The sequence below is a fragment of the Labrus bergylta genome, chromosome 8 (assembly GCF_963930695.1).
Source record: "Labrus bergylta chromosome 8, fLabBer1.1, whole genome shotgun sequence".
Lineage (NCBI taxonomy): Eukaryota > Metazoa > Chordata > Actinopteri > Labriformes > Labridae > Labrus > Labrus bergylta.
In genome coordinates this window covers 4080060-4089760 of record NC_089202.1, presented here as the reverse complement: position 1 = coordinate 4089760, position 9701 = coordinate 4080060, and positions in this window count along the sequence as shown.

Here is a 9701-nt window from a genome sequence, read left to right as displayed (position 1 = left end):
CATTTGGTTATACTATGTCTAATGTGTTTTATTTGAGTTGGACCACGAGCATTGGAACTTGGAAGTATGGCCATACTTCCAAAGCTCCTTAGAGGTTGGAATTTATTGTAGTCTTTTTCTTTGATAGGGACTTTCTGCAAGCACTCAAACTGAACAGATGATAATAAGACACATTCCCATCACTGATATGTCCTGCTGCAAGCAAAGTTTACTTTCTTGAATGAACATATAACATTTTATATTATAACTATAAAAGAGGAAAACAATGGATCCATATGCTAGACTTAAACATTGCCTTCTCATTCCAGATCATCAAATAGCAATTATTTGGCCACCACTTTGGGGTCTCATTCAAACCTACATGCCAGCATTTTGTTTTCTTCGTAACATCAAACTCCCTGTTGGTGTGATTTAGGAATTAAACAGTTTGTGGTTAAAGTTAGTGAAAGAAACCTAATGAATCAAGCTAAAACCATAAAACAACAGAAAAGAGAAACCAAGTCTGACCTTTTCCCCCAACCTCTGACTTTGTGAGTCTTTCTAGTAGTCAATATGCAGTGAAAGAACCGTCTTCTAAAGAGAGTGGAATATTATCATTGATGGCTTAGTATAGAATCCAGTTGAAAGCCCAGTGTGCCTCATACAGATTCTGAAGGGCTCCTGGTGCTTCTGTCTTAATGCTCATGATTGGGACAAAGCAACAGTTTTTGACTTCTTTTGATTGAGCACTTGTTAGAAGTCACACAAATAAAGAGTCTAGGATTGTTTATGAGTGGATAAACAACGGACATTCACTTCAGCCTAAATCTATTTTCAAATGAGTGGAACTAGAGGATTATATTTTACAATGCAATGAATCATCTTTGACCGCATTCAAACACACACACACACACACACACACACACACACACACACACACACACACACACACACACACACACACACACACACACACACACACACACACACAGTGACACAATGTGGAGAGATAATTGGCCATAATATTGTCAATCCATTGAACCAGCTGCTTTGCATTGACCTGCCACCTTTACTCCATTCATCCTCGTCAAAGCAACGGTTCAGCTTCGCAAGCACTAAATATTTGTAATGTTTAGTATGACTGCGGTTGTATTTCTTAACATGATAAATATGATACTCTCTTGGTTCCAACAGGATAACTGCATTGCAGTCTGATTGCTGGCATGCACCGTAAGTCATATATTATGCCATATTTACTCACAGATAGTCAGTGATAGCAGCGCGCAGGTGTGCCAAAACAACATTTTGAGACATAAACTCTGGAAAAGAATGCAAGTTGATACAAATGATACATAAACAGGGGAATTCCTAAACGGCTTCTATAGAGAGTTTGCATTGTGTGCAGCATAGTGTTACAGAAAGAAGAACACAAAGTACAAACAGTTCAGCCAACGTGTGCCAAAAGAATAGCTGTAAATTACACAGCATCATATATAGTATGGAAAAGGTTAGACTAGAATTTCTATAAAGAGTTCCCACTCACAGTAAATGAAAGGTGATGAATGGAAAATGAGGTGACAGCAGCAGTATGTTTAGTGCACCAGAGGTTCGGTTAAAACAGGAGGCTGTGAAATGTAAAAGTAAGCCGACCATGACCTTGGCATCAGAAGTTGTGTTATATGCTTATGCCTACATTTTGTCACTTCCTGACTGCTTAAGTGCAATTAATTTGTTGCATGGTGTGATTACGTGTTTAAAATGTAATTGGTAAAAAGACGATGCAGATGCTTTATTAAGGACGTAAAGATTGCAAGAAAGTTGTATAAGGGCATATGAGATCTACAAAAAAAATAGATCCAGTTTTGAGAGTTGTTTTCAAAGATATACGAGAATCTGATCTTCAATCTACACATCTGTCTCTTGCACAATGGATTTGATTGTTTGAATCAGGATCAGTTTCGTTTCACCAGAGTCTGCCCCAGATTAACCAGGGGATGATGAAACTGATCCCTTCAAAGACCGCTTCATGGTTTCTTGTTTTCTTTACTGATAAACATTTGCTCATACTTTGCACATGTCCAAGATTTCAGCTGTTTTGCTTCTTCATAAACACGATTCTTTCAGAGTAACCATGGATTCGAGATGGTAACTGCTCCGGGGGGCTTTGAGGTCTTGTTCTAATTGACATGTCAGGGTTGGGTGTTTTTCACCATTTGATACATCCCATACATCCCCTAACCCTGTGTTGAGTTTCTCACCAAGTTTAAGTGGGCAGAGAAACTTTAATTCAGATTATTACGCCTCTTTCCCCCCCCACAACCTCCTCAACAATCCCAGCTTCCTCTACTATCATTATTCTTCATTTTTTTCCTAATTTCAGACAGATTTTTCTTGTTCTTTTCCTCTCTTTTCAGCTCTTCTGTCCATGTCTTCCCCCCCATATTCCCTCATCATCCTCCTATTCCTCCCCCTCCTTCTGTCCATCCTGCTCCATCTTACCTTTCTCTTCCCTTTCCTCTCCTCTGAACCCTCTAACCACATAATGAGCCTCATTTAGTCAGGCTAATTGTCTTAAAAACTCCCATGTGTTTCTTTGCCACAGAGAGAGCTAAAGCACTCAGTAATGATAAAACACTTTTCTTTTTGCACGGCATGCATTACACATTCTAAGCTTAACTTTCACAATATTTGTTTGGCTCAGAGTTACTCATAGAGACACTTAAATCAAATCGAATTGGTCTGTGTCTTAAATACAATATTTCCAGTTTGTTTCCTGTAGATCTTGAATTGCTGAGAGGAGCTTTAATGGGTGACGTTTGTAGAGTCCAGACGTCTGCTACCCTAAGGCCAAATGTCTGGCCACCCACAGCTCAACAGTCTCTCTATTATTCACACAATCAGGTCAGCTTTGCACCAATTGTATGCTTACAAGTCTTTAGCCAATCAGTTTTAAAGTGATATTCACTAATTTAGCTGTTGTAGCTCTATGACTTAGCCGGGAAGTTCTATGGATTGGATGAATGATGGAAGAAGGAAATTAACCAGATGTTTTGCTTGAATCACCCCAAAAAACAAAATTAGAATAAGACATACATTTGTGTTCAATAATGCGATGACTGAAGCTGCAGCACCAACAAAGGTTAGATGTGCTGCCTTAACACCTGTTTTATTTCGAACAGTCTTTCTTCCCCTACATTGGTTGTAAAAGTCGTCAGATCTGTTTCTATACAATGTGGAATTAGCATTTATATAATCGTCATGGAAGCCAAACTTATTTCCGTCATTTACTGAGTTTTAAATATGAAGTATAGTAAGTATTAAAAGTATAAAAACATCTTAATAAAATGTAATAATGTATGTACTGTACGTGACACATTAAATTAATAATACATGTATGTGAAAGCTACACTTTACTATTTTAGTTTGTCGAAATGAATCAAAATACATTATATATGTATATATAGGCAGTTAAGTCAGTGCTTCATAATCTAAAATCAAAGATCTGCTTCACTATCTGCATTGATGCCTTCTTTAATTTAATCTTTTTTTCCTTGAAAATGTAACAGATTGTCTTGTATAAAGATATCACATGAAAGATAGTAAAAAAAGAATTCTGGCTCTTAAGCTCCAAAGAGTGGTGGATAAATTGACTGAAGTATAAATATTCAAGTAGGCTGGTATATAAGAACTTCATAATTGTACTTGAGCATACTTGATTGAATGTACTTTCTTACTCTCCACCAATGACGAGAGGTATCACTGAAGGAAGTAGTTGTAGTAGTTCTCATTCTAAAAAAAAGTGTGAGAGATCTCCAGCTGTGGCTTCATCTGCTAAGAGGGAAATAACATAATAACATAATGTCTGGAGAAGAGTTCACAGCTGCGAGACAAGTGTGCGTGCATGCGTGCGTATGTGTGTGCGTGCGTGTTTGCGTGCGTGTGTGTGTACTGCCTAACTTTGAGACTAGGGGAGAAAAGTAAGTCATGTCAAATGATTCTGAATCAGTGGGTTTTGCAAAAGAGCAAATTTTCCTAATGATCATACATCAGGTCTTTATTTCGATTTTTTGGTTCACGCAGATATAGGGACAAGAACTCTTGTCCTTTGTCTTAAACAAATCCTAAAACTGCTAATAAAATCATTATCCAAAATCAAATGAGCAAGTATCATGGATCAAAAGTTTTTTGAGAACCTATTTAAGTTTTTGTCTGAAAATTAAGGTCATTAGGAAAGAGTCGATGAATTTATGTCTTAAATTTGCACTGCTTGATGCATTTGCCACATTCTATAGCTTATATAAAATGTAATCCCTATTTACAGCAAGATACTGTAGAATTTTAGGAAATGGGATGATTTTATACATGTTCTGGTTACTACAACTTTATAGTACATTTGTAGTCTGTAGTATTTACCTATCATGTATCTGCAGGCTTTGCAGGAAAATACGTCTGTTTGGATAGCAAAAGCAGGTTGATGTATTCCTACATAGTTATAGCTCACCTCCCATCTAAAGATAATTTATTTATCTGCAGGCAAGTGCAGCTAATAATCTATTCTAGATCAATGACTTCAGCAACACATTTGCTTAATGCTGTGTTTAAAGCTTATTAACGTTTTGATTTTTCAATCCGACTCAAATTCAACAATCAAACTTTTTAAATGTTGATTTCTTCTCCTCTTGAGGACACATTGAAAAAGTTTGCATTTTTAGTTTTTACAAATCGACATCAAGATGACAAACTAAAGACCCATTGATTGCAAGAAAGCCAAATACAAATTGGTTTCTTTTTAATTCATAACGCTAAATTTAGACAGAGTGAAGCCTCTGTGTGATTAAGTATTTAAGAGAGAGAGATCAGAAACAGAGGAAGGGGCGCTACTGTGGGGGATGTAATGTAATGAACAAGAATCTTTATTTTGCAGAAATATGTAAAGGGATAAATTTAACTTCCCCATTAGACTACCGGGGAAACTGGCACCTTGAGCTCCTCTCTCTCTCTCTCTCTCTCTCTCTCTCTCTCTCTCTCTCTCTGTGCATACACAGTACATCATATTACTGCATGTATCTATCTGTAAATCTCAGTCACTAACCACCTACTTTCCTGAGAGCTCTTGAGCTCTCTTAGGCTCCTCAAGATCGTTGGTTGACGGCCTGCCAGAATTTTATCCCATCTCTCCCCCTATCCTCTTCCAACCCCGGCGCAGTCTAGGCCTGTGAAGGCTGTTTCGTCATGAGCCGGGGATCCGGCCGAAGATTTATGCCTTTTAATAAGGCAGTTTTTTCTTAACACTGTAACTTTTGCTGCTTTGCTAAAGTGCTCATGATGGATAGGCCGGGTCTTTGTAACATAACAATGAGTAAGGTCTTTTTACCTGCTCTTTTGTAATGTTAACAGACAAAGAGTAAGGTATTTTACCTGCTTTTTGTAAAGTGTCTTGAGATAACACTTGTTATGAGTTGACGCTATACAAATAAATTGAATTGAATTGAATTGAATCTGAACAAATGCTAATTTCTCCAGTTGCTAATTGGACTGTAAAGAACTGCTGTGCAGGTACAAAGAGGTTTTTTGGTGGAATTATTTTATGACTTACCACTGGTTACACCAGAGCCATAAAAATCAGCCATTGTTCCCGGAAGCATACACCTTAGTCAGATGATCACCCATGGGTTTCAAGATTTTTATTGACTTATTGTCACTCCTATTATTTCATATTTAAATACATTTTTTATGCACAAATGGTTGAAACTGTAGGGTCCAATAGCATTGGTAAAGACAAACAAAACCTGGGTTTAAGTGAATCGAAAAACAACCATAGAAAGAGACAAGATGTAGAGAAAGGGAATCATGACGATGTAGAAAACTGTTTGTTGAGGATGATTGGTAAATGCTCTTTTAAAAGGCAGTAAATTAATCTAGAGTCAGAATAAAATGTTAGTTCATGTTTAAAATAATCTCCAAAGATAAAAATATGAATGAAGTGCATTTATTAGAACTTGTTTTTTTTTTGATGTTCTCTTTCTTGGTCCAGCTCGTTGTCTGTTTATTCTGAACCAAAGACTTCAGAGACTTAATGTGTGGTTTTATTTTAACACAGCAGAAGGCCACGTTGTGGTGGAGCTCCCTGACTTGCTTTAAACAAAGCACATTCTATGCGTCTTTATTCTGTTGTCATGATGTGCGTGTTCCCTTCATCTCAGGGCTTCTCCAAAACTCAACACTGTTTTCCGTTATAATAATGATTCTGCTGTTTATCCCGTAGGGCTTTTTTGCTGTTCAAAGCACCCCACCCTTATTACTCATTTCACATTGACAGCATGAAAGAAATTATGCTTTGGTTAATGGTTTTATTGTGGCCAATATTGAATATTCTTTTATTTGTACAGGAAATGATGTTTCAAATACCCCTAAAAGTATGCTGGAGAAAAATGGGAACACATTCTGCTTGTCGTTGGGTTTAAGCAAAGCTAAGGCTGCTTATGAAAGCCATATCCACTTCCTACATGTACTCTTCTCCTCTTTTCCACACTGTAATTCACTTTTGCATGGATAATTGTACACACAGTCCCCAAACTGTCATCATTTTTATCACCAACCAGAACCTGAAGTGGTCTTTAAGCTCATAAGGAGACCCTCCCTTACAAGAGTCAATGGTCCTTTAATCAGCCTCCACTGGGAGAGGTCAGATTTACTCTGCTTATTAAATTAGTGTGTGTATTGTGCTTTGTTGGATTCCAGTTTTGTTCTTGTAAATGTGTATATGACAGGACTGAGAAAAATCAAAATCCAGAGAGAGAAGACACAGAGTATTATGAGGGCAGAGGAGACTGGATTTGCTCCATACAGCCCAGACAATGAGTTTGCACAACTGGTGTTCAATATGATCGCCATGAAAATTCACTGTGGGTCCATTTCATAGCTCAACTATCTTCCACTTGAGACTTGAGTTGAAGTATGAGAAAGGATATGTTTCCTCCTGCAACATGAAGATAGATTTTTTTTTTCCGACTTCTGATTATGATTTTAAGACTTACTCACACACTGCTCTCATTAAAAGTTTCCAAAATTGTCAGGATGGGTTGCATTTTTCAGGACAAATATCCAAATCTGTTCACACTGACCTAAAGTAGACTTTTCCTGTCAGCGCCCTGGTTAAAAGGTCTGCATGAAGTTCAGATGAGCCAATGTGTGAACCAAATGGAGTACAGTATATCTGACATGAGTGTGTCCAACATGCAAAAGCCCCTTCTTTGTAATGTGTCTGAAAGGAGGGTCTGGAAAAGTTCAGGAGCTAAATAGTTTGACGTATTTTCATTGATACTGTAGTTTCCTGTTTGTTAGGGTTACAAATGGCTGTTATCTGCAACACTATAGTTTATGTTCTATTGATAATTGTAAGCTACATATGGCTTGTATTTTCTCTACAGTTAATTGTATTTTCTATTTTTTTTAACCGTCTTAAAACCGTATTTAAAATAGTAAAAAAATAAATAGAAAATACAATTAACTGTAGAGAAAATACAAGCCATTCATGTAGCTTACAATTATCAATTGAAGGACATAAACAACAGTGTTGCAGATAACAGCCAGGTGTATTCTTTTGGTTCAAAGTTAAAATAAAATACACAATGTCAAAGAAAACATTTTTAAGAATTTTTCCTCCCCTCAGTGAGTGGATGATCAAATTATTACACAATGCTATTTGAAGATTTGTTCAGGGTAATAAGACTCTAATTTATATTTTCAGTTGGGTATTCCTTAACATATAACAGTGTAAGATACTTATTGAAAGATTTTGGACAAAAGTATGTGTCGTGTCAAGTTTATAGATAAATTCAGCAAGAAGTACATCACCTAAGTGATAAAACAAACGGGAAAGAAAATAAATCATCTGAAAAAACAGAGACAGGTGGGTGTAAAAGGTGTTTGCTCTGCAGCTGAGGATCACAGGGTGTCGACCCGCACTGGAGAGGTCATGAGGTCAGGCTAAATCCCAGCTGTATCTAATCAGTGGAATATACTACCAACACGTCGGATTTCTACCCCAAGCATTAAGAAAGAGTGATTGGCTACTTCCACTTAATATATTGATAAAATATTTATTGTATCTTCATGTTTTTTAATGACATTTTAAACCTAAGAAAACCACATCAGCAAGCCATCCGAACCAGACCCTCTGATTTTAATCCTAGTCTGTCCATGAATCCTAAAATAAATATGAACTTTAACCTTCAGGCAAATGTTTAACAATGCTGTTTTATATTATTGCACCTATGTTTGAACTACATGCATGTATACCGTGAGGTAAGATTCAACTACATTATGTTTAAAAATGATTGAGTTCTTCTCTCTCCCCTGCAGGTTCCTGTAGTTACACACAGATCTCATCTGACCCCCTCTGCCCTCTCTAAGCCCTTTCTGTTGAGGTCAGATGCCTTTTTATCGTTCAAATCAAATTTTAGTCATTTAACGGTTGGAGCATCGTAGTCATTCAAATAGAAATCACAAGGAACTCTAAAACTGTAATTTATTTCTTATAAACGGATGCTTGCCAAATACCAGCTACAGACACAGCTGTGGACTTCAAAGCTGAGGGGGGATGGGGGGGGGGCTTCATTATCACATGAGTATGAGCCTGAAGGAGAGGACCCAAAGTGCTATTAAAGCAAAAATGATTTGTAATGATAGTAGAGATGACATGTGTACACTCTTGTTAAAAAACGGTAAACAACTGGCAGTAGGGTTGCCAGGAAGTTACTGTAAAATTAACGGTATATTGCTGTTGCTGAAATTTACAGTTTTCGACCATTTTTGTGAATACAGCAAAAAGCTGTCCTTTTAAACCTTAACAGGAAAATACTGTTGAAAGAATTAACTGTTAAATACTTTTTATTTGCAGACTTTTACTGCGAATTGTAAATACTACACCTAGCTATAGATTAAATTCCTTCTACCAAAATGGACACAATATATTTATTTTCTAAGCCTAGTGGTTTGATAAATGATTCCTTGCATGTCAGGTTATAAAACACCATGTTTTAAAATAATAAATAAACAGTGCCTTTAGAATTGCAACTTAAAATGTTAAGACAAATGATAAAACTTCAAACTGTCTTCTCAAACCACTTATGTCTTTATTGAAACTGACAAAAACAAAGAAAATACACTTTAAGAACATGAAGGTTAAATTGGCAAAAAATCTAGCACAAATATTTATATTAAGACATTTAGCAAAGGCCATTTCCAATGTATAGTGCATAAAAGAGTTTTGGTAGATACATTTCAAACAGAGAAGAGGAAAAAAAATCTGTTATAGTTTCATAACTGAACCTGAACCTGTCCTCTGAGGGAAACTGGGTCCCTGGACCTGCACTTCCCTCTGATTTCTCCTTCCAGACTGAAACTGCCACAAGGATTCTGTAAAGGGAAAAAACAACATTAGAACAAAAGCAGCTCCAGCTAAACAGTGAACATTATCATATGGACAATCCTTTCTGAATATTCTCCATATATAAAGAAGTAAAGTAAAAGTATGAAGTAGAACTAGTATGAATAAAAATAAGTCATGGAATTACTTTAAGTACATGAATTCAGGATGTATGGCAGCAGCTTTATGTATTAAAACAGTAAAAAAAACAAAAAACATGCTCCAGGTCCATTCTGACAGTCTCACTAAAGTTTCCTTTTATACATTTTCAAATACTGTATATTATACTATT